Below are 26,646 nucleotides of genomic sequence, written 5' to 3' on the forward strand. Positions count from 1 at the left end.
TTTTTGCGCTATAAACAAAAATAGAGCGACAATTTTGAAAAAAATGAATATTTTTTACATTTTGCTATAATAAATATCCCCCAAAAATATATAAAAAAACATTTTTTTTCCTCAGTTTAGGCCGATACGTTTTCTTCTACATATTTTTCGTAAAAAAAAATCGCAATAAGCGTTTATTGATTGGTTTGCGCAAAAGTTATAGCGTTTACAAAATAGGGGGTAGTTTTATGTCATTTTTATTATATTTTTTTTACTAGTAATGGCGGCGATCAGCGATTTTTGTTTTCGGTACTGCGACATTATGGCGGACACTTCGGACACTTTTGACACATTTTTGGGACCATTGGCATTTTTATAGCGATCAGTGCTATAAAAATGCATTGGATTACTATAAAAATGCCACTGGCAGTGAAGGGGTTAACACTAGGGGGCGGGGAAGGGGTTAAGTATGCCTGGGTGTGTTCTTACTGTGGGGGGTGGCCTCACTAGGGGAAACACTGATCCTCGGTTCATACATTGTATGAACCGAAGATCAGCATTTCCCCCGCTGACAGGACCGGGAGCTGTGTGTTTACACACACATCTCCCGGTCCCCGCTCTGTACCGAGCGATCGCGTGTGCCCGGCGGCGATCGCGCCTGCCAGGCACACGCACGGGAGTCGGGGGCGAGCGGGGGGGGGGGCGCGCGCCCCTAGTGGCCACTGGGAGAGAGGACGTCATATTACGTGCTCTCGCCCAGCAGAGCCACCTTGTGGACGTATTTCGACGGTGCGCGGTCGGCAAGTGGTTAAAAGAACCTATTTAGAAAATAAAAAAATGAACCTTTACAACCCCTTTAAGTATTCAATGCGCTACACATATTACGTATTCCGTGTAGTCATTTGGGGAAGTCTTAAGGTTACATGAATTTCAATGCAGCCCTGCGTATAAACAACCCTCATTAAATGTCGAACCGCATCCACCTCCAGCGTGAAAGTGATTTTTAAGCTCCCTTTCATATGTACCAAAGAATTTCTGAAGAAGAAAGAAGGTTGTATGGGCTGTAGAAAAACCTGTCGTTGCCTGCAGCTACAGAAACAAAGAAAGCAACTGGGTATAAAAAATAGATGAAAGTTACGATAAGAAAGGCAATAGACTGTATAAACCTACATTACAAAATATATAAACAATACGAGCTCAGTAAAGAACTGACTTGATAGTCCATAGTTTTGCTGAAAAAAGACATTTGTCCATCAAGATCAACCATTAATAATAAAAACAATCCATTCATACAATCCCAGGACCGAAAAAGGTCAGGTTAATCGATAGGAAGGCAAAAAGCCCCATGGAAAAAGGTCCTGTTTGCTTTAATATGGTACAAAAATCGCTTCCTTATACACTTCCCATCCGGGCCAATTCTGGCACTTTGCTCCTACATGTAAAAATCCACTTTTCTTTCTAGAAAATTACTCAGAACCCCCAAACTTTATATATGTTTTTTTTTTAGCAGAGACCCTAGGGCAGTGATGGCGAACCTTGGAACCCCAGATGTTTTGGAACTACATTTCCCATGATGCTGATGCACTCTGCAGTGTAGTGGAGCATCATGGGAAATGTAGTTCCAAAACATCTGGGGTGCCAAGGTTCGCCATCACTGCCCTAGGGAATAAAAGGGTGATCGTTGCAACTTTTTATATCACAGGGTAGTTGATAGTAGATAAATACCTAACATGTCACGCTTTAAAATTGTGCACACTCGTGGAATGGCGCCAAACTTTGGTACTTAAAAATCTCCATAGGCGACGCTTTAATTTTTTTTTTTATAAGTTACCAATTTAAAGTTACAGAGGAGGTCTTGGGCGAGAAGTGTTGCTCTCACTCTAACACATGGAAGTCAGCAGAACTTATGCTCATTTTATTTGCTCTGGAGCAACTGTGAACACATCCCAACCGGCTTCTGTCTCCTCCCTCCTCCTTAGCGGCCAATAAAACGCTTCTCCTTTTGGCCAATCGGGATTGGCGCTAAAAATAGCGCCTGAAAAGCGACCTGAAACAGACGCTGCTGTCTCTCCAGTGTGAAAACCCCGAGGGCTTTCACACTGGAGCGGTGCACTAGCAGGACAGTAAAAAAAGTCCTGCTTGCCACATCTTTGGAGCGGTGTGTATACCGCTCCTGCCCATTGAAATCAGATGTAAGGAGTGCCCTGTGGATTCTGATGTAAGGGAGCTTTGGAAACCCTAATTTAACGGAGGATGCTGGAAACTCTAATGTAAGTAGGGGGGTTGGTGAGCAGAAACCCCCTTACATCAGAGTCCCCCTTAAAACATTTTTTTTTCTCTGTGCGCCGCTAAAGTGTTTAGGTTTGGCTTGAAGAAAAGGTGGCAACCCTACCCCAATTATGATGTCATCATCGGGTCTAAAATAAGATAGGCAATGAAATCGGAACAGTTGTAGTTAGAAAGGTCATTAGTAGAGTTGAGCGGACACCTGGATGTTCGGGTTCGGGTCTGAACCCAAACTTTTAAAAAAAGGGCATGTGGCCTGGTGCGGTTCAGGAGAGGGGGGGCCGCACTCTGTCCCCCCCCCTCTTTTCTGCGGCCGGCCAGGTCAACGTGCTCGGATAACGGGTCTGGTTATGGATATTTAGGAGGAACCGCACGTCATTTTTTTTTTTTAATTGACGGCGGGGTTCCCCTTAATATCCATACCAGACCTAAAGGGTCTGGTTATTAAATTTGCGGGGACCTCCGCACATTTTTTTTCCCAAACTCCGGACCCGGACCCAAAGTTTTTCCAATTATTTGGGTTCGGGTCCGGGTTCGGAAAAAACCCAAAGTCCGTACCGAACGCGAACTTTACAGTTCGGGTTCGCTCAACTCTAGTCATTAGCATGTTGATGTGGGTGGAATGAAGAAAGCCGGGAAGGTAAAGGCCTGAAGCATTTCAGCCAGGGATGCAGGATTTTTAGATATCAGGAAAGGCAGCCGCCATGCTTTCTCACCTTAAGTTTCCTTTGAGATGCTTATCACTAGGTGAGCTTGAAGCTCTCATTAAATTGCTCAACAGCAAATAAAATCCTTTGACTGTAAAATGCTAGGGTGCCCTTTGTATGTTTAATCATTACAAGCCCAGGCAGATACCAGACCCACCGCAAAGGTGGATCATTGCTACAGCTTGCAGTCACATAAAAGGCTGCTCTATTTTCATCACCCTGTCGGCTACTTTTAATTCATCGCTGGTGCACCAGATGCAATTAGGTTTATATACTTCAGAGAAAATCCCATGTCAGGCTGCCCTGACCATAGCATTGCATGTTATTGAAAATCCCATTTCTCAGACCAGTCTCTCTCTCTCTCTCTCTTGGCCTCTGTTCCCTCTGCGGTATGCTTGTACAGTCACCATGCAAACGTTCCAATCTGTTTTTCATATCCTCGTAAAAGAACATGCCTTCTGATCTTTGTTCTTTAATTCTGTTTGATGTTAGCACTCAGCATCAGGGCCGTCTTTACCGCAGGGCAAATGGGGCAGGTGCCCTGGGCCCTGTCACTGTTGGGGGCCCAAAGCAACCCCCTTTGAAAAAAAAAAAAAAAAAAATTTTTTTTTTTTTTTTTTTTTTTTTTTTTTAGGGGTCCGGAGGCCCCCAGGGGCCCGGAGGACCCCAGGGCCCCAGATGGCAACCCTCCCTTTTTTATTTATTTTTAAATAAAAAAAAAAATTTTTTTTTTTTATTAAACGGACAATTTTTTAATATATTTTTATTTTATTTTTTATTAAAGGGACAATTTTTTTTTTAGAGGTCTGGGGGTCCCCAGGGGCCCATAGTTCCCCAGGGCCCCGGATGACAACCCCCCTTTTTTTATAAAAAAAATATTTTTATTTATATATACATAAATATATAAATATATATATATATATATATATATATATATATATATATATATATATATAAATGTTTATTATTATTATTATTATAGGACCGAGGGGTCCCCAGGGCCCCAGATGGCAACCCCCCTTATTTTTTATAAAAAACATTTTTTTTATATATTTTATTTCTTTTTTTTCTTTTTATATATATATATATATATATATATATATATATAAAAAAAGAAAAAAAAGAAATAAAATATATAAAAAAAATGTTTTTTATAAAAAATAAGGGGGGTTGCCATCCGGGGCCCTGGGGATATATATATATATATATATATATATTATTTTTTTTTATTAAAGGGCTCAGAGTTCCCCAGGGCCCCATGTGGCAAACACCCTTTATTTTTTTTATAAATGTTTATTTTTTTATTTTTGTTTGTATATTTTTTTATTTATTTTTTATTTAAGGGCCCAGAGGTCCCCAGGGCCCTGGGTGGCAACCCCCCCTTTTTTTTATAAATGTTTCTTTATATATATTTTTTATTAAAGGGCCCAGAGGTCCCGGATGGCAACCCCCTTTTTTTTGTAATATATTTTTATTAAAAAAAAAAATATTAAAGGGCCCAGAGGTCCCCAGGGCCCCAGATGGCAACCCCCTTTTTAAAATATATTTTTTATATATATTTTTTATTTCTTTTTTTCTTTTTATTAAAGGGCCCAGAGGTCCCCAGGGCCCCGGATGGCTACACCCCTTTTTTATATATATTTTTCCTTATTTCTTTCTTTATTTCTTTTTTTGTAAATGGCCCCCCGCTTCTAAATTTGCGGCAGCCCCCCCCCCTGCTTTATTAATTTCAGGCGGCAGCACCCCCCATCCCGGTTCTCTGCTCCAGGGGGCCCATGCCTGAAGCTGTGTAAGTGGCCCCATAATTCCTGATGGCGGCCCTGCCTCCCGTTAAGCCCCTGTGCTGCCCACAAATCAGGCTGAAAATCATCAGCGGCACGCAGCCAGTGACAGTACTGCTTCCCTTCCCAGTGTTTTAAAATGTACAGCACCCCTGGCTTCCCTTTAGATGCGCACTTCTCCTTTCCTGCCACTGGGTGCTGCTTGCATATAAAAGTGAATTAGAATGTGATTTTATAACATCCCCAGTTTGCTCTTCCTGAGGCTGACTTCTTCATGTCCTGCTCCTCAAGGTATGTCACTGTTTGCTAATCTATATTATAAATTGAAGTTTTCTGTAGAGTGTGCCCAAAGTCTTTATAATATTTGATGATTCACTGCAGGTCTGGTCAGTGTTTTAAAAAGTTCCTCTATTTTACACATGGCATGGCATGGGGTCACAGCACCGTCTGTCCATTCTGCTTTAGCACCATGGGACCCCATGCCATGCCATGTGTAAAATAGAGGAACTTTTTAAATAACAGACCAGACCTGCAGTCCAGGCTGAGTAAAGCCTCAGAGCAGATGACATTACTATCTGTATTTAACTGCTTGATGGGCTTATTTTGGGCCTGGCTGGTTCACATGTATGTGTTTTGGCGGCCCACATTTGTGCAGGCACAGCAGCCCATTCATTGAATGGGCCGCCATGCCTGCGTTTCCTGCAAAGAAAAGCGCATGCCTCATGTAATAGGCTGCGCACACGGCACGCCTATGCCCATCAAGCACTGAAATACAGCACTGTCTGTCCATTCTGCTGTCTGCTGTGACTTATCTGCAGTTCCCGCACTGTCAAGCTTGCTGCATTTTTAGATGTTTAGGTCACGCTTTTAAAAACACAGTGCGTTTGTGTGTGCAAGAACTGCAGGTAAGTAGCATGGTGCAAAAGCAGAATGGATTTCAAGGCAGCTGTATTTTTAAAATGCTGAATGCACCTTTTTCTGCAGGAAACAAAGGCATGGCAGCCCATTCAAATCAATGGGCTGCTGTACCTGCACAAATGAGGACCGCCAAAACATACATGTGAACCAGCCAGGCCCAAAATAAGCTGGAGGGGGGCCCAAAAAAAAATGTTTGCCCTGGGCCCAAACCATATTAAAGACGGCCCTGCTCAGCATGATAAGATTATTTTAAATTTACTGTGCTGATAATGCTGAGCACAGTTTCTCAACCCTTTCCTCACGTACACCCAATCTTCTTATGTCCTGCGTTAGATGTGAGCTCAGTTGTTGGATGATTACCAATCAGATATTTAGGGAGTTGCTTTATCAATAAAAAAATACGTAAGAAAGCGGGGTGTTGTGCGCAGCAACCAATCTATTACATAGCTTCCTTTCCTTTCCTAACTTCCTTCCTTGTGTAGTGACACAAAAACCAGAGTCACCTATGGGGCATATCTTACACATCTTGTGGAAATGTGACGTTGGCAGAGGAATGACGTTTGACAACTGTACGCCCCCCCCCCTGAGGAAGTCACATGGTAGTGACGATACGCGTTTGGTGGAGTCGGGTGACGCAGTCAATTGGGAGTATACGGGGCCACGGCCCCTGCTTGAAGTAGGGAACAAATGCATTGTCTCTAATTTTAACTTAAGTGGATGATTTCAATAAATTTTATGGCCCAGATTCTCAAAGGAGATACGCCGTCGTATCTCTGAGTCTGAGCCGTCGTATCTATGCGCCTGATTCTTATGCCGCGTACACACCATCATTTTATGTGATGAAAAAAAAAGACGGTTTTAAAAACGTCAATTTAAATGACCGTGTGGGGGGGGAAAACGTTGTTTTATGTCTTGTGAAAACCGACAAAAAAAAAATTGAAGCATGCTTAAATTTTTTGTGTCGTTTTTCAAAACGTCATTTTTTGTGTCACAGAAATTGACCGTGTGTAGCAAAAAACGACGTTTAAAACAACGTTTTTAAACCCGCGCATGCCCAGAAGCTAGTTATGAAGCGAGCTTCAATGGAAAAAAGTGGTGAACGTAACCTCGCTTTGCTAGAGCATTGTGAAAAAACGATGGTGTGTAGGCAATGTCGTTTTTGAAAATTGAAGTTTGAAAAACAACGTTTTTTACTTCACAGAAAATTTTGTTTTTTTCCATCACATAAAGTGATGGTGTGTACGTGGCATTAGAATCAGTTACGCATAGATTTGTATTAGATCCGACCGGCGTAATTTTTTTACACCGTCGGATCGTAACTGCATATTTACGCTGGTCGCTAGGGGCGTGTACGCTGATTTACGCGTCAAAATATGTAAATCAGCTAGATACGCAAATTCACGAACGTACGCCCGGCCGACGCAGTACAGATACGCCGTTTACGTTAGGCTTTTCCCGGCGTAAAGTTACCCCTGCTATATGAGGCGTAAGTGCGGCGTACCAATGTTAAGTATGGCCGTCGTTCCCGCTACGAAATTTGCAAATTTTACGTTGTTTGCGTAACTCGTCCGTGAATGGGGCTAGACGTAATTTATGTTCACGTCAAAACCAATACGTCCTTGCGGCGTATTAGGAGCAATGCACACTGGGAGAATTCCACGGACGGCGCATGCGCCGTTCGTGAAAAACGTCAATCACGTCGGGTCATGGTTATTTTACATAACACACGCCCACCTCTTTACAATTTGAATTAGGCGGGCTTACGCCGGCCTATTTACGCTACGCCGCCGCAACTTTCTTTTGAGAATACGGCACTTGCCTGTAAAAGTTGCGGAGGCGTAACGTGAATAGGATACGTTACGCCCGCACAAAGTTACGCCGATCTATGAGAATCTGGCCCTTTATATTTATTTTTCACTTATTTATCACAGGAACTTGCACCATACGTGCGGATGGTTGCTTTTTCTTATGCCGCGTACACATGACCGTTTTTCATGACGAGAAAAATTCAATTTTTTAAATTGATCGTTAAAAACGGTCGTGTGTAGGCTCTTGTCGACGAGAAAAATGGCCATTAAAAATCTAGAACCTGCTCTATTTTTTCGTGTGTACGCTTTAACGATGGGGAAAAAAAACGTGCATGCTCAGAAGCAAGTTATGAGACGTAAAATTAGCATAATCAGCCCAAAGGGTGACGCCATTCGAATGGAACTTCACCTTTGTAGTGCCGTCGTACGTCACCGCTCTTTGCGCAAGCATTTTTTATCACGATCGTGTGTATGCAATGCAGGCTTGAGAGGAATCACGTCAGGAAAAACGTTGTTTTCTTCCATGACATGAAAAACGGTCGTGTGTGCGCAGCATTATGCACAAGGACGAAGGGTGCAGGTTTTCACTTGCCGGCCCTGATGTCGAAAGGAGGTTCTGTGGCCTTTTGCCTCTCCCCATCCTTGGAGGTCTCTCTTCAGGAGAGCCCCTCACCAAGTACTTGGTGGACCGGCTTTGGCTGGTCCCCAAAGAGGCAGGGTCCACCTGGCTTCTGCTTAGGTAGACTATAGAGTGCCTTGCACCTGTCAGGAGCATTGTTCCAGTAGATTTAGGGTAATGCCACGCACACACGATCGGAATTTCCGACAGCAAAAATTTGAGAGCTGGTTCTCAAATATTCCGACTGGAAAAGTTATTGTCATAAATTACGATCGTGTATACGTGGCATAAGAGGCCCTTGCTCTTCGGAGGTTTGGTGATTTTCTGTACCCTCGGTTCACTTTTTGGTGGGCTATGATTTCGCAGTTCACTTTTTTTATTCACATGGTTTTGACAAAGCACCGTACCATGGAGCTCCATTAAAAAAAAAAAAAAAGTGCGTGAGATTTCAGCATATTTATGTGGGTAGAAGGCACAGGCACACCGATCAGCTCTGCTGCCAGCAACCTGTAAACTCTATAAGAGCTTTAAACCCTCTGTTGGCTTTGCGTTTGTATCCCATTGAGATTTCTCTTCGCTTTCTGTCCTGGAGACACAGAACGAGAGGAAATCTGTTATCCGGTGACAGCTGTCACCATTAGATAAATTTCCCCACTATTCCCGTTCTAGTACATTTATCCCACAGAGACAAATTTGTAACAGTAATCACCCAAACCACTTACCCATCCAAGTCCTAGGTACACACCTTTCCATTCCTGTCTCCATGTATTTTTTATGTGTTTTTCAATGCGTGCTTTTTAAAGTTTTCACGCATCATGAGTTATTTGCAAAATTCATCATACAATGAACCATTGGGTTTTAATTACCTGCAAGCGGACAAAAAAAACTGACATGTCTTGAGTACAGCTCAGCGCACAAATGAGATATTTATATATCTATAGCGGGGCCCCCATGCAGGACGCCAGATGCATGAATTCCAATGGTGGGACAGGGTTTTGAAGCACGTGATCAAAGCCAGAGGCTCTAATAGACTTCAAAATAGGGTGGGCACGGGACGCAGAGCATTGCGCTCCGAGCCCATCCAGTTATGTGACAATAGCGAATTAATATTTACTACTTTCACACTGAATCTCCTCCCCACCAATCAGGAAGTGGGTCAAGGACCCGTTTCCCGATTGGCCGAAAGGAGGGAGGAGACGGAAGCCACCAGAAGCCGCCGAGCAGGGGAAGCTGCCCGTAATGCCCACCGCCTGGGATTCCTGTGGAGGAGAGAAGGAGAAGCCGCCCCACCTCCTGTGATGCCTGTGGAGGAGAAAAGGACAAGCCACCCCACCGCCCGTGATGCCTGCCGCCTGTGATGCCCGCCATAGATGGGGTAAGTGCTCCGGACCTGACCGATCGACCAGACCGGGGGGGTGGCTGTGGGTGCACTGTTTGCCGCTCCCCCCCCCCCAAAAAAAAATTACCACCAACCTCCACTGATCTATAGCATTGTCTTTGATGACACTTGTTTTAGTGCGTTCCGACAATCAGACAATCATGTTAAAATGCAGATAACTTTTTGGAAGAAGGGATGGGACTTTAAAGGCACCAAAAAAATATTTAAACTATTTAATTTAACATTTTATTAATAGATAGAGGGGCAGATCCACAAAAGAATTATGCCGGCGTATCTATTGATACGCCACGTAATTTTAAAGTTCCTGCGTCGTATCTTTGTTTTGTATCTACAAAACAAGATAAGACGGCATCTGGAATCGATCCGACAGGCTTACGTCTTAGTACGCCGCCGGATCTTAGGTGCATTTTTTTCTGCCGGCCGCTAGGTGGCGTTTCCGTCGAATTACGTTGTTTGCGTTCGGCTTTTTCCGGCGTATAGTTACCCCTGCTATTATGAGGCGTACTCAATGTTAAGTATGGGTGTCATTCCCGCGTCTAATTTTGGATTTTTTTACAGCGTTTGCGTAAGTCATTCGCGAATAGGGATTTGCGTAGAATGACGTCACCGTCGTAAGCATTGGCTTGCTCCGGTTTAATTTTGAGCATGCGCACTGGGATACCCCCACGGACGGCGCAGGCGCCGTTAAAAAAAAGACATTGTTTACGTCGGGTTACAACGTATTTACGTAAAACACGCCCCCATCACATCCATTTCAATTCCACGCCCTTACGCCGCCAAAGATACACTACGCCGCTGTAACTTACGGCGCAAATTCTTTGAGGATTCGGAAAAAAAAAAAGTTACGGCGGCGTAGTGTATCTTAGATACGCTACGCCTGGCGGAGAGAAGCGCAGATCTACGTGGATCTGCCCCATAGTTTCTTTAAAAACAACAATACATGTTCACAAAAAATATATTGTCTATATGACATGTGCAACCACTTCTTACTCTACATGTTTCGCTCAAAAGAGCTTCCTCATGAGATTTGACAGTTTTGCAAGAAGTTTTCTTATGTACTACAAAAGAAACAACAAATAATGTTTGGGGGTTCAAACTCGTTTTTAGCAAAAGAAATACTAATTTAAACTTGAAAACAAAAATTTCCAGAAAAGTCCTGGTCTTCAAGTGGGACAAGTCTCCAGTAATTGCTATGACTGCAAAGTTCTGTATTACTGCCAAACCACTTCTACAAATCACTGGGCTGGTGCCTTGATGATGTCACATAAAGACTGTAGCTTGGGCCATCAGGGTGGGTGCGCTAAAAAGTCACATACATAATAAAAAAAAAAAAACCTGACACGTCTCATAAGAGTTCAAGTGACTAATATTTTGGACAGTAGCTGTCTTTTTTTTTTTTATGACTTTTTAAAACACCTGCGGGGTGTGAGGACGTGAGAAATGCCAGTTTCTTGGGACTTTGATCTATTATGGAAATACTTCCACATGATACAAAGCCTGAGTAAAATTGTGCTCTCCAGTACATAGTACAAGCCAGCTGCAATGCCAGCTCTTCCAGTCCTGACTCATCCTCTTTTTCTAGGAAGTCAATTGAAATACTGTAAAACCTTGGTTTGAGAGTAACCTGATTTGAGAGCATTTTGCAAGGCAAGCAAAAATTTTTAAGACATTTTGCCTTGATATACAAGCGATGTCTTGATATACAAGCAGCTTCATGTCACAACTGAGTATAAAAGAGAAGAGAGGCGCCTCTAAATGTAGCAATATGGTCACATTTAATGAAGGTACAACATTTGGCGACATATTGCTACACTGAAGCCTCGTACACACGGCCGGGAATCTCGTCGGGAAAAATCCCTGGCAAGCTTTTCTTGCAAAGCTGAGTGTACACACGGCACATTCAAAATAACCGCCGTTCTTCAGAATGGCAAGAACGTGGTGACGTCATCGACACGACGAGCATGCGCTCATCACATTCGATGCCGTCGCCGCCATCTTGCTTCATTCTACACTACGCTTGTAAGCTACCGCGCATGCGTCGAAGTCTCATCGAGCATGCGTGGGCTTACAGGAGGACAGGTAAGCTTGTAGCTGCATACACACACACACAGTTTTCTCTTTGGGAAATAGGCCAACAAGAATCCCGACGAGAAAATAGAGAGCAGGTTCTCTATTTTTCTCGTAAAGATTCCCGGCAGTTTTCTCGACGAGAAAACATACACACGACCGGTTTTCTCGGCAAAAAGCTCTGCCAGCAGCAGTGCTGGCCCAAGACATTGTGCTGCCTGGGACCAAGAATGAAATGCTGCCCCCCCCCCCCCCAGAAAAAAAATCACGCCAAAAGGCCCCCACATTCATTATTTTATATCATGATAACTAAAGGGGACCCGTCATGGCTCTATACATGTATAAAGGAGTATAAAGAGGACCTGTCATTACTCTTTACATGTAAAGGAATATCAAGAGGACCTGTCATGGCTCTATAAATGTATATAGGACTATAAAGAGTACTTGACATGGCTCTATACATGTATAAAGGAGTATAACGAAGGCCTGTCATGGCTCTATAGATGTATAAAGAGGACCTGTCATGGCTCTATACATGTATATAGAGGACCTGTCGAGACTCTTTACATGTATAAAGGAGTATAACAAGGGCCTGTCATGGCTCTATAGATGTATAAAGAGGGCCTGTCATGGCTCTATACATGCATATAGGTGTATAAAAGGACCTGCCATGGCTCTATACATGTATCCAGGAGTATAAAGGGACCTGTGAATTGCCGGCGGCCACAATGTCTTTTGCGCAAACTAATCAATGTACGCTAATTGTGTTTTTTGTTTTTTTTGGTACCAAAAATATGTAGAAGAATACATATTGGCCTAAACTGAAGAAAATTGTTTATTTTTCTAAATTTTGGAGATATTTATTATAGCAAAAAGTTAAAAAATATATATATATTTATAGCACAAAAAATATGCTGCCCCCTTAAAAGTGCTGCCTGGTACCCATGGTACCACCCGGTCCCATCATAGGGCCGGCCCTGGCCAGCAGTTTTCTTGCCGAGAAAACCGGCCGTGTGTACGAGGCTTAAGAGTCGCCTCTCTTCTCTTTTATACTCTGGAGCTCCTGATGAATTTTGGTTCTAATCCTCTTGTGGAGGCTTCCATTTGTGGATGGACATTTTATGGTTACACAACCTATCACATTGCTAGAATAATTTTATATGGACTATAAACTGAAGAACCTATGAATAAAGTTTCCATTATTTCCTATGGGGAAATTCGCTTTGATATACAAGTGCTTTGGATTACAAGCATGTTTCTGGAACGAATTTTTCTCGCAATCCAAGGTTTTACTGTAATGTTCTAAGAGTCTATTTTGCAATGCAATGAATGTCATTGTCAACAGTAGCAAGTATCAATGTGAAAACCTTCCTGACGCAAATTGGTAAAAATGGCACGCTTTTTGTTATAGGACTTTTTAGATCCCAAAATGTTGCCACATGAATTCTGAGCAACTTTTAAAGCATTCTAAACTTACTTTAGTCCTAAAAATTGAAGAGGACCTGTGTTGTTAAAGTTGCACCAAAATAAGGTATGTGTATGGAAGCCAAGCTTGAGCAGGATTCCGTCAGAAAAAACATCCAAGGGTCACGTTAAAGTTGCATTACTTTTTAGTTTATTTTTTTATACCAAATCTAAGAGACGAAATTCTCAAATGCCATAACTTTATAAAATGTGCTATTCACATATTTATATTGCTTTAATCAAAAGAGGAACAGAAAAGCAGACTGTTATTTTTATTTCCTCTTAATGTAAATGATGTTTGTGGAACAATCAGAAAAATCAAGCGCAATTGCTTGATTAGAGTAAGTTTACCTGATCCCACGAGACTAGGAAATTGCAATTACAACTCTTCATTAAAATTCATTTTGCTGCACTTTATTCTCACTCTAAAATTATCAGTCATTTTTTCATCTTTCCATCTACTAAATCTTCTGCCCTTGTTATTGTTGTTTTAACTTTGGATAGTAAAAACATGTTTTTCCTGCCAGTAAATCCCTTAGTCTCCATTCACATCTAGGCGACAAAACGCCCGACGCCGGACGCTTGTCCCGCTAGAGGGGGAAATTCCCATTGCTGTCTATGGAGATGGTTCACATCTCATAGACGCCGTACGCCTGTCGCCTGAAAAAAAGTCCCGGACCCTTTTTTTCAGGCGACATTGGCGTTCGCCCATTGACAGCAATGGGAAGAATTTGAAAAAAAAAAAAGATACACTATCCGCGGCAAAATACGCCGCGTACGCGCCGTTGCTTGTCGCGGAGATGTGAATGGAGCCTCCTACAGCCAACTTCCTGTTTCTTGTCTGGTCATTAGCCTAGGCTTATGACATCATGCACAGCTCTTTCTCTCACTCTCGTGAGAGTTTGCCAGGAAGGTAGGGGGGGGAGGAGTCATAAGAGGGCCAATGAGAGCTGTAGAGCTGGAGGTGTGCTTCTGTGTGTCTGTGTAAATCCAGGAAGTGAGCATGTTTGGCAAGTACTGAATCACAGTATATATAAAATAATATGCAAAGTGTTTGGAGGGAAGCTTCAGAATGAAAAAGTTGTTTTTATTACATAATTATGTGAGCAGACTGCAGTTCCTCTTTAAAGTATCATCTGGTGTTACTGCCCACGTTAGGCCTCATTCACACAGGCGGACTCCGTCGCTACGGACACCCCGGAATAAAAACCGAACATGAAAAATCCCGAACACCCCGGAATAAAAACCAAACATGAGAAATCACGTGCAATTTGTTTAGTTCCAACTTCATTTTTAAAGAATTTAGACAAATACGTTAATTTGGAAATACAAAATTTCCGAATTTTCTCATTTAGGAATTTTTCTGAATATTCAGAAAATCAAAATTTCGGAAATTTGAGAATCCAAAAACTACTAACTAATAAATAGGAAAGGAAAATCTAAAACTAGAAAGAACGAAAATCCAAAAATTCTAAATAATAACCTAACTAGCTAATAATAACAACTAACTATTAATTTGTAGGTATTGGAATTTCCTTTCAAATTTGTCTGTTAGTGATCACAAACTTATCCAAAGTCACAAATTATCCATAATAACGAATGGAACGTGATGAATTAATAATAATAAATAACAAAATATAATAATAAAAATGTATTATTATTTATTATTATTTTGTTCCAATGCGGCATTTTTTATTTCAGATCATTTTGAAATTCGGAAATTCACAAATCCGAAAATAAGAACGAAAATACAAAAATGTAATAACCTGAAAATTCGAAAATCTGAAACAATAACTAACTAAAAATAACTGAAATTTTACTAACTATTAAATTATAGGCATTGGAATTTCCTTTCAAATTTGGCTGTTAGTGAAAATAAGGAATATGAATTTATCTGAAGTTAAGAATTATCCGTAACAACGAATGCCATATCTAAACAAATGGAACGTGATGAATTGATAATAATAAATAACAATAATAATAATAAAAACCTATTATTATTTATTTATATTTTGTTCACAGACAGCGGAATTTGAAAGGAAATTCCAATACCTATAATTTAATAGTTAGTTATTATTAGTTAGAATTTTCTAATTTCCAAACTTCCGAATTTTCGAACTTTCTCATTTCCGAATTGTCAGATTTTCTAATTTTCAAATTATGATTTTTCAAATATTCAGAATTTTAGACATTCCAAATTTTTTGAATTTCCAAATATTAGAATTTCCAAATTTTTAGAATTTTCGAATTTTCGAATTTCCAAATTTATGAATTCCGAATTTTAGTATTTTCGAATTTTCGAATTTACGAATTCCGAATTTACGAATTTTAGAATTTACGAATATTTGAATTTACGAATTTTCCGAATTTATGAATTTACGAATTCAGAATTTTAAAATTTACGAATTTTAGCATTTGAGTCACTTTTATTTCTATTACAAGAAATGTAAACATCCTTTGTAATAGAAAAAGGCATGACAGGTCCTCTTAAATATGAGATATGGTGTCAAAAAGACCTCACATCTCATATTTAGACTGAAATGCAATAATAATAAAAAAGTCCATTTAAGAGCTTTGGGTGGAAGTGGCATTTTGACGTTGCTCCTGTCCTACAGTAATATGGAGACTTGTGGGGGGCCATATTCCTCTCACTCGTCTCCATACCCAGGCAGGGACAGGACCAAATCGCCTCCGCCTCTGCCGGCGGCTTCAGTAAGCGGTGGAGGGCACTGGAGAGTCCCCTCTCCCGCCGCCGACAAAAGTGATCTTGCGGCGTATTCGCGGCAGAGACCACTTTTATCTTGTAGCGGACCACCCGCTGAAGAAGAGGATAGCTGCTACCATAACAACAGTATTCCTCTTCAAACAGCTGACCTATAATGACGGCGGGCAGTCAGTAAGTGGTTAAAAAAATGCATAAAAGAAGAAATAGATCTGATACGGTAGTAATTTTAAAACAACCCTGTTTTTTAAATAGTTAAAATGCCACTCACAATAACACAAAATCCCACTCATTAAATAATGTTTGTGCCAGTTGGACATCAAGATTATTTCACATTACTGGATTTGGAATTATGTGGACTTATGTGGACTGTTTATTTATTTTTATCACACATTCACTGTGTTTTTTTAAGTTGTAATTTTTATCACAGCGTTACTTTTGGATTTGGGTTATCACAGGGCCTTGAAAAAGTTTCCTTCCCTCTTGAAAGTTTCCACATTTTGTCACGTTACAACCAAAAACGAAAAATGTATTTTATTGGGATTTTATGTGTTGGACCAACACAAAGTGGCACATAATTGGGAAGTGGAAGGAAAATTATAAATGTTTACAAATAAATATGTGAAAAGTGTGGGGTACATTTGTATGGTGCCCCCCTGAGTCAATACTTTGTAGAACCGCCTTTCTCTGCAATTACAGCTTTTTGGGGATGTCTCTACCAGCTTTGCAGATCTAGAGAGGGACATTTTTGTACATTCTTCTTTGCAAAATCGCTCAAGCTTTGTCAGATTGGATGGAGAGCGTCCGTGAACAGCAATTTTCAAGTCTTGCCACAGAATCTCAACTGTATTTAGGTCTGGACTGTGACTGGGCCATTCTAACACATGAATATGCTTTATTCTAAACCTTATGATTGTAGCTCTGGCTGTATGTTTAGGGTCTTTGTCCTGCTGGTCTCAAGTCTTTTGCAGACTCTAAGGCCCTATACACACGAGAGGATTTATCCGCGGATACGGTCCAGCGGACCGTATCCGCGGATAAATCCTCTCGAGGATTTCCGCGGATTTCCATCCGATGGAGTGTACTCACCATCGAATCGAAATCCGCGCCGAAATCCTCTGGCGATGACGTGTCGCGCCGTCGCCGCGATTATGACGTGCGCGACGCTGTCATATAAGGAATTCCACGCATGCGTCGAATCATTACGACGCATGCGGGGGATCCCTTCGGACGGATGGATCCGGTGAGTCTGTACAGACCAGCGGATCCATCCGTTGGGATGGATTCCAGCGGATAGATTTGATAGCATGTCATCAAATATTTATCCGCTGGAAATCCATCCCAGGGGATAAATATCCGCGGAAACAGATCCGCTGGAGTGTACACACCATAGGATCTATCCGCTGAAACCCATTCGCTGGGATTTTTCAGCGGATGGATTCTATCGTGTGTATGGTGCCTTACAGGTTTTCTTCTAAGATTGCCCTGTATTTGGCCCCACCCATCTTCCCATCAACTCTGACCAGCCTCCCTGTCCCTGCTAAAGAAAAGCATCCTCACAACATGATGCTGCCACCACCATGTTTCACGGTGGGGATGGTGTGTTCTGGGTGATGTGCAGTGTTAGTTTTCTGCCACACATAGCGTTTTGCCTTTAGTCCAAAAAGTTAAATTTTGGTCTCATCTGACCAAAGCACCTTCTTCCACATGTCTACTGTGTCCCCCACATGGCTTCTCGCAAACTGCAAACGGGACTTCTTATGTCTTTCCTTCAACAGTATCTTTCTTGTTGCCACTCTTCCATAAAGGGCAGATTTGTGGAGAGCAGACTAATAGTTGTCATGTGGACAGATTCTCCTACCTGAGCTGTGGATCTCTACAGCCCCCGAAGAGTTACTATTGGCCTCTTGGCTTCTTCTACGATTAATGCTCTCCTTGCCCAGCCATTCAGTTTAGGTGGACGGCCATGTCTTGGTAGGTTTGCAGTTGTGCCATACTCTTTCCATTTTCAGATGATGGATTGACCAGTGCTCTGTGAGATGTTTAAAGCTTGGGATTTTTTTTAACCTAACCCTGCTTTATACAGTACTTCTCCACAACTTTATCCCTGACCTGTCTGGTGTGTTCCTTGGCCTTCATGATGCTGTTGTTCACTAAGGTTTTCACAAATCTCTGAGGGCTTCACAGAAGAGCTGTATTTATACAAAGATTAAATTACACACAGGTGGACTTTATTTACTAATTAGGTGCCTTCTGAAGGCAATTGGTTCCACTAGATTTTATTTAGGGGTATCAGAGCAAAGGGGGCGGAATACAAATGCACGCCACACTTTTCACATATTTATTTGTAAAAAATTTGGAAAACCATTTATAATTTTCCTCCAACTTCACAATTATGTGCCACTTTGTGTTGGTCTATCACATAAAATCCCAATAAAATACATTTACATTTTTGATTGTAACATGACATAATGTGGAAAACTTCAAGGGGTATGAATACTTTTTCAAGGTACTGCATATACTCTTATTCCAATTTGTGTTTGTTCATTTTTTAATGTAGCAGCGGTGAAGTTTGATTTAATTATTATTGAAAGTGAAAGAAAATCCCATATTTTGATCCAGCTTGGTCCAATGTAAGTATGTGTGTGCCGTACCTGTGGGATCCTCATGGAAACTGAAAATCACTGCAGTAGTCACCACTACTACATCGATTTCCACTAGTCGGTGGGGCCCATGGCTGCCCTGAACATAGGAGACTGCTTACTTGGCACTAGCGCCATTTACTACATTTTCTTAATTAATGCAAAATGTTCTGTGATTGGATGAGGTACAGTTTGTGATGTTACCACCCCACCTCTCCACCTCACCCACTCAGAGTTCACTTGCATTATTTGAGCATTTATTTGGAAGCTAGTGGAAATCACTGGAGGAGTCAACTACAGTGGTTTTCAGTTTCCACAGGTATGGTACATACACATAGTTACATTGGCCCAAGCTGGACCAATGGAACGTTGGAAAAATCATCATAAGCTTCAACTTTAGGGACTTGTTTTAATAGGTGCAAATTGATGGCCTGGCTTTGTTTTGACATTTGTCAGGATCGCTTAAATGCTCCTGCTCCTCATTCCAGTATCCAGGTTTTGGCTATTGCACTCTCCTTGTCTGTGTCCACCTGCATGGTGATTGATGTGGTCAGTCACCTGTTAAAGCGGTGGTTCACCCTGAAGAACAACATTTTAGCATACAATTCGGCATTGTAGCGCGAGCTACAGTATGCCGGTCTTAATTTTTTTATCGCCATACTCACAGTGTAATCGTACATAGTAGATTCTGACTGCCCGCGGGGAATGGGCGTTCCTTTCAAGAGGGAGGGTGATTGACGGCCGGCTCTGGCACGTCACGCTCCCCGAAGACAGCCGGAGTAGGTCTCGGCTCTTCACGGCGCCTGCGCACAGACTATGCGCAGGCGCCGTGAAGAGCCAAGCCTATTTCGGCTATTTCCGGAGAAGCGTGACGCGCCAGAGCCGGCCGTCAATCACCTTCCGTCTGGATTGGAACGCCCATTCCCCGTGGGCAGTCGGAATCTACTATGTACGATTACACTGTGAGTACGGCGATAAAAAAATTAAGACCGGCATACTGTAGCTCGCGCTACAATGCCGAATTTTAGGCTAGAAGAAATTTTTTTATTTTTTTTTATTTTATAGGGTGAACCCCCGCTTTAAACAAGCCAAACGCTCTGTCCCTTGCTTGTGATAGTGAGTGTTACATGTGTTGTTCCTGATCAAGCTTCCTGTCTGTCTGCCCTGCTTTGCTAGTTTGGATTTCCCTGTGTATGACTTTGAACTGGATTATTGGACTTTTAGTTAAAGCCGAGTCCACCCAAAAGTGGAACTTCCGCTTAATCCACTCCTCGCCCCCTTACATGCCACATTCCCTTGACTCGGCTTTGACGTCACACACGGGACTGTGTATGTGACTGCAGACGCCGAGTGATGACGGCTGTACGAGATGGCGGGCGGCTGCGTGAAGAGATGGTGTGTCTGCAGCGGTACACACCATCTGCAGAGGGACACGAGGCGGGACTGTATGTGACTGAGATGGCGGGCGGCTGCGTGAAGAGATGGTGTGGCTGCAGAGGTACACACAGGCTGCAGAGGGACACGAGGCGGCAGAGGGACACAATGACGGCTGTACGAGATGACTGGCGGCTGCATGAGGAGATGAGGTGAGGCTGCAGAGGGACACACAGGCTGCAGAGGGACACACAGGCTGTAGAGGCACACAGGCTGCAGAGGCACACAGGCTGCAAAGGCACACAGGCCCGGATTCGCGTAGAATCGCGTATCTTTGTGAGGGCGTAACGTATCCTATTTACGTTACGCCTCCGCAACTTTTACAGGCAAGTGCGGCAGCGTAGTGTAAATAGGCCGGTGTAAGCCCGCCTAATTCAAATGTGGTAGATGTGGGCGTGTGTTATTTTAATTTTATGTGACCCCACGTAAATGACGCTCTTTACGAATGGTGCATGCGCCGTCCGTGAAAGTATCCCAGTGCGCATGCTCCAAATTAACCCGCAAGAAGCCAATGCTTTCGACGTGAACGTAAATGACGCCCAGCCCTATTCGCGAACGACTTACGCAAACGACGTAAAAAATTTAAAATTCTACTTAACATTGGCACGCCTCATGTACGCCTCATATAGCAGGGGTAACTTTACGCCGGGAAAAGCCTAACATAAATGGCGTATCTGTACTGCGTCGGCCGGGCGTACGTTCGTGAATTTGCGTATCTAGCTGATTTACATATTTCTAGGCGTAAATCAGCGTACACGCCCCTAGCCGCCAGCTTAAATATGCAGTTAAGATCCAACGGCGTAAGAGACTTACGTCAGTCGGATCTAATACAAATCTATGCGTAACTGATTCTAAGAATCAGGCGCATAGATACAACGGCTCGGACTCAGAGTTACAACGGCGTATCTGGAGATACGCCGGCGTAACTCGTTTGAGAATCCGGGCCACAGGCTGCAGAGGGACACTGACCATTATTTTGCTTCTAAGTGGTTTATTTATTTTTTAATCCTGAAATTTCTCTCTTAAATTGGGGGTGCACGTTATACGCCGGCGCGCGTTTTACGCCGATAAATACGGTACATTTAATCCGCTTTCAGGAATGTGCACCAAGTGCCCCATCTAATACCTGCATGCGCTAAAATGGTTCAAAAGGAGGACTGAATTGGTGGCTGTCCAGGAAAAATCCTGTAGATTTGCCAAGCGTATTTACTTCTGTCACTTTAGGAATGAGCTGTAATTGGGTGCATTTATGCATCCAGAGAGTTTTCAATTTGTAAATGTCCTATCCCTTGTCCCTGGGATGGGGCAGTGAAGGTTACTTTATATTGCGTGTTTGCTTTTTGCATAATCACTCCGCATTAATGCATTAACCATATAAACAGAAGTAAATGTATTTGCCCATTTTGTGCCGGCTGATAAGAAAAATGTTAATAATGACCTTCCTGCGATAGGGTGTGTAGAGGATTGCAGTACAGAATATGTAACAGGTATTTTAAAATATAATGAGAATATTATCCAAAAATTTGGATTCATGAATGCATTTGAATCTTACTTCGCAGAACTTTACTGCGCACTATAATTGTAGTGCCGTTTGAGGAAGAAAAAAATGCCTTCCTATGAAAATTTTTTTTTTTTTAATTCTCCATCTATCTAACTAAACTCTCAATCAACATTAACCACTTAACCCCCGGACCATATTGCTGCCCAAAGACCAGAGTACTTTTTGCGATTCGGGACTGCGTCGCTTTAACAGACAATTGCGCGGTCGTGCGACGTGGCTCCCAAACAAAATTGGCGTCCTTTTTTTCCCACAAATAGAACTTTCTTTTGGTGGTATTTGATCACCTCTGCGGTTTTTAGTTTTTGCGCTATAAACAAAAATAGAAAGACAATTTTGAAAAAAATGAATATTTTTTTACATTTTGCTATAATAAATATCCCCCAAAAATATATAAAAAAACATTTTTTTTCCTCAGTTTAGGCCGATACGTTTTCTTCTACATATTTTTCGTAAAAAAAAAATTGCAATAAGCGTTTATTGATTGGTTTGCGCAAAAATTATAGCGTTTACAAAATAGGGGGTATTTTTATGTTATTTTTATTATAATTTTTTTACTAGTAATGGCGGCGATCAGCGTTTTTTTTTCCGGCATTGCGACATTATGGCGGACACTTCGGACACTTTTGACACATTTTTGGGACCATTGGCATTTTTATAGCGATCAGTGCTATAAAAATGCATTGGATTACTATAAAAATGCCACTGGCAGTGAAGGGGTTAACACTAGGGGGCGGGGAAGGGGTTAAGTATGTCGCTGGGTGTGTTCTTACTGTGGGGGGGGGGGGTGGCCTCACTAGGGGAATCACTGATCCTCTGTTCATACATTGTATGAACCGAAGATCAGCATTTCCCCCGCTGACAGGACCGGGAGCTGTGTGTTTACACACACAGCTCCCGGTCCCCGGTCCCCGCTCTGTACCAAGCGATCGCATGTGCCCGGCGGCGATCGCGCCCGCCGGGCACACGCACGGGAGTCGGGGGCGAGCGGAGGGCGCGCGCTCCTCCGGCGGCACGAGCGCGCCCCTAGTGGCGGCTGGGAGAGAGGACGTTATACTACGTGCTCTCGCCCAGCTGAGCCAACTTGCCGACGTATAACGGCGGTGGGCGGTCGGCTAGTGGTTAAAGAGGAAGTAAAGTCTTTGGGCCAGATCCACATACAAATAGATCGGCGCAGCATATCAGAGATACGCTACGCCGCTGTAACTTACTTTTGGCTGTTTCAAATCCACAACGAATTTGCGCCGTAAGTTACGGCGGCGTAGTGTATCTCTGGCGGCGGAATTCAAATCGGCGATTAGGGGGCGGGTTTCATTTAAATGAAGCGCGTCCCCGCGCCGAATGAACTGCGCATGCACCGTCCTGAACAAGCGGAGGTTCACGGGGCGGATCATTACTGTGAAAGGGGCCTTACTGTATTTACTCGTGCGACCTCATCTTTTATATTTTACCAAAAATTTGGGTAATTTATTGCATTTGTTTGCCCTAAAATAGATTTTTTTTTTTACCTTTGCGGTAATAATGTGTTACAAAAAAAATGGGATTTACCACTATTGTATTCTCTAGGTGTCTGCTTTCAGAAAATATATAATGTTTGGGTGGTTTTATGTAATCTTCAGGCCTAAAAATTTTTTTTAAACGTGTGCAAAAAAAATGCAAAAGCATATACATTTTTTATTATTCTATCATTTATTATGATGTTAATATCATCATTATTATGACATTGCAGCATTCCAGTCAGGCAGTCTTATGCGCGCTCCCGACTGGCGGGAAGCTTTCTAGCCTCAGCTGTGCGCGCTCTCCCTCTCTATCTCCGCCTATCCCCTCAGCTCATGCCCGGCACGCGCGCTCCGCTTCCCCGCCCCTCAGCAGCAGCAGCTTTTCGGTTACGGCGACGCCGGGCGGCCGGTGACGCGCACGCACGGTTGGCTCTCGCTCTGTCGCTCTCGCTCTCACACACACATTCTCTCCCCTCACACACAGACGCGGAGAGGCGCTCACCGGGGCATGGCTGGCACGCAGCCGCGCTGGCTTTGTTATTGGCACCGTCTGCCGGCCCAGCGGCTGGAAGACTGATGGGAGGCGCTGGAGCAGCAGCGGCTGCGGCGGCGGAGGAGGAAGCAGCGGCGGGCCCGGCGCGGAATCCCGGGGAGGAGAGCCGGGGTGTTTCCTAGGTGAGAGAGGGGGGAGCGAGTGTGCCGGGAGCCGAGGGGGGCCAATCCGGGGAGGAAAGTTTTTCCAGGCGGAGGTAGGCCTGAGATCGGCCAGCGCTGATTGGAGGGGAGCTGCTCCCAGGCCTTGTGTATGAGGGGGGGCCCCACCAGCCTGCCAATGTGAATTCCTCTCCCAGAGAGGGGCCCCAGACTGCAGTGCCTGACCTCTCCATTACTCTGTGTGCACCCCTCATATTCTAAGTATGTCATGTACAATGTCATTCCAGACACCCCCCTTCTCTGTATGTACCCCCATTCTCTCTTATGTACCCCCCTTCTCTTATGTACCCCCCTTCTCTTATGTACCCCCCTTCTCTTATGTACCCCCCTTCTCTTATGTACCCCCCTTCTCTCTTATGTACCCCCCCCTTCTCTCTTGTACCCCCCCTTCTCTCATGTACCCCCCCCCTTCTCTCATGTACCCCCCCTTCTCTCATGTACCCCCCCCTTCTCTCATGTACCCCCCCTTCTCTCATGTACCCCCCCTTCTCTCATGTACCCCCCCTTCTCTCATGTACCCCCCCTTCTCTCATGTACCCCCCCTTCTCTCATGTACCCCCCCTTCTCTCTCCCATGCACCCCCCCTTCTCTCTCTCCCATGCCCCCCCCTTCTCTCTCTCCCATGTCCCCCCCCTTCTCTCTCTCCCATGTCCCCCCCTTCTCTCTCTCCCATGTCCCCCCCCTTCTCTCTCTCCCATGTCCCCCCCCTTCTCTCTCTCCCATGTCCCCCCCCTTCTCTCTCTCCCATGTCCCCCCCCTTCTCTCTCTCCCATGTACCTGACCTCTTCCCTGACTTTGTGTGCTACTGTACTGTTATATTATCATTTATTATTCTAGACCCCCCCTCCCCCCCACACAGTGTTATTTTTCTTCCTTTACTAGTCTGCAGAGGTTTAAATGTGTACCCCCCCCCCCGCCTCTCTCAGTGCAGTGCCTGACCTCTTCCCTTACTCTGTGTGCTGTTGTACTGTTATTTATGATTTATCATTCTAGAGCCTGTTTGCATGCTAGTCGCATATCGAAAATGGAGAATTTACTAAAGTTATGAAAATTCTCGTACAACAGAAAATAAAAGGTTGGAAGTGATGTCATGTGTCGGAATTGATGTCATGTGTCGGAATTGATGTCATGTGTTCGGTAGTGATGTCATGTGTTCGGTAGTGATGTCATGTGTTCGGTAGTGATGTCATGTGTTCGGAAGTGATGTCATGTGTTCGGAAGTGATGTCATGTGTTCGGAAGTGATGTCATGTGTTCGGTAGTGATGTCATGTGTCGGAAGTGATGTCATGTGTCGGAAGTGATGTCATGTGTCGGAAGTGATGTCATGTGTTCGGAAGTGATGTCATGTGTTGTATTGCATTTTTGGATGACACTCTACTGATTACACGGAAATCATACGATCTGGTATCACGCGAGAATTTTTTTTTCTGTTTGTCCGATTGGATAATATCTGATGAACCATCGTGATCGGTTCTCGAAAAGCTCCGTACCAACGATCGGATTATTGTATGATCGCTTCAAAATCTGTATTTTTTTTGGTCCATTTTTCGGATCGTATGTTTTTTTATTTTTTGGGAGGGGGCGGCTGTCTTTTTCAGGGGACATGGGGTGCTGTACCTAAACTGTGCCTTGCTCTGTGTGCGATTTTATCTATGCCCGTTTGTATTGTATATCATTTGCATTTGTCTTCCTTTTGTACCCACACCAGGGTTAAATTCATTTTCCAATAGTGGGTATTTATGGGGGGGGGTGTCTCCTCCTGCCCTTCTCAAGGGGGGGGGGGGTTGCTGCCCCTGACCTCATCCCTAATGCCCCTGACCTCATCCCTAATGCCCCTGACCTCATCCCTAATGCCCCTGACCTCATCCCTAATGCCCCTGACCTCATCCCTAATGCCCCTGTACACGCGATCCGAATGTCGGACAACAGATCGTCCTGTTTTCTTTGCATGCTAGTCGTATATCGAACATGAAGAGGTTATGAAAATTTCTTGTATGACAGAATAGAAATAGTCGGAAGTGATGTCCTATGTTGTGTTGTAGTGTATTTGTATTGTATTTTTGGACAACAATTTGTACTGATTAAACAAAAATCATACAATCTGTTATTAAACGAGAATCATTTTCGTGTTTGTCCGATCGGATAATATTGGATGAACTGTTGTAATCGGCTCTCGAAAAGCTCTGTACTAACGATCTGATTATCGTACGATTGCTTCGAAATCTGTATTTTTTTGTACGATTTTCGGATCGTGTGTATGGGCAATTTTTTTGGGGAGGAGGGCTGTATTTTTGCTATGTGCTATTTATCTATGCCCCCTGTTTAGTATTTTTCTTCCTTTTGTACACCCACCAGGGTTAAATTCTTTTCATGGGGTGCCCCTTGCCTTTTTCTTGGGCTACAGACTTGTGTACCTGACCTCTGCCTTACTCTGTGTGCTGTTTATCTATGCCCCTGTTTTGTATTTTTCTTCCTTTTTTACCCACACCAGTGTTAAGCAATTTTCCCAATGGTGGGGGTATTTATGGGGGGGGGGCTGCCTTTCTCAGGGGATACAGTGTGGTGCCTGACCTTCCCCTTACTCTGTGTGTACTTCTGTTATATCTGATTTATAATATTATTACAAAGCTGCCAGTACTTAATGTTTTTTTTTTTTCTCTTTATTTGTTCCCGAGCCAGGGTTAAATTCCTTTCCCAATAGGGGGTATTTATGCTGCCCCCCCCCCCCCGACCTCTCCCTAATGCCCTGTACACACAATCCGAAAATCAGGACAGATCAACCGTTTTTTGTCTTATTTTTGCATGCTAGTCGTATATCGAACATGAAGAGCTTACTAAAGTTCAGAAAATTCCCGTACCACAGAATATAAAAATCACAAAGTGATGTCATGTGTTGTATTGTTGTTGTGTATTTGTATTGTACTATTTTCAAACGACAGCTTTACTGGTGAAAATCATACGACCTGGTATCATACGAGAATCATTTTCACGTTTGTCCGATAGGATAATATCGGATGAACTGTCGTAATCGGCGCTCGAAAGCTGTGT

At 43.3% G+C, this 26,646-nt stretch overlaps 1 protein-coding gene across 4 annotated transcripts in view; it reads left to right on the top strand.

Moving 5' to 3' along the window:
- AXIN1 (axin 1) overlaps positions 1-26,646 on the top strand; it is a 133,784-nt gene that overhangs the window by 21,402 nt on the left and 85,736 nt on the right. Inside the window, exon 1 of one of the 4 annotated variants that reach the window (XM_040356362.1) lies at positions 23,292-23,558. The exons of 1 other annotated variant lie outside the window; for it this stretch is intronic. The gene's annotated coding sequence lies outside the window, so the exon portion shown is untranslated. Of the gene's footprint in view, positions 1-23,291; positions 23,559-23,632; positions 23,799-26,646 lie in introns of those variants that run through there. 2 more of the 4 variants (XM_040356365.1, XM_040356363.1) reach the window with 2 other exon arrangements.

Source organism: Rana temporaria, chromosome 6 (assembly GCF_905171775.1).
Source record: "Rana temporaria chromosome 6, aRanTem1.1, whole genome shotgun sequence".
In the NCBI taxonomy this organism is placed as follows: domain Eukaryota; kingdom Metazoa; phylum Chordata; class Amphibia; order Anura; family Ranidae; genus Rana; species Rana temporaria.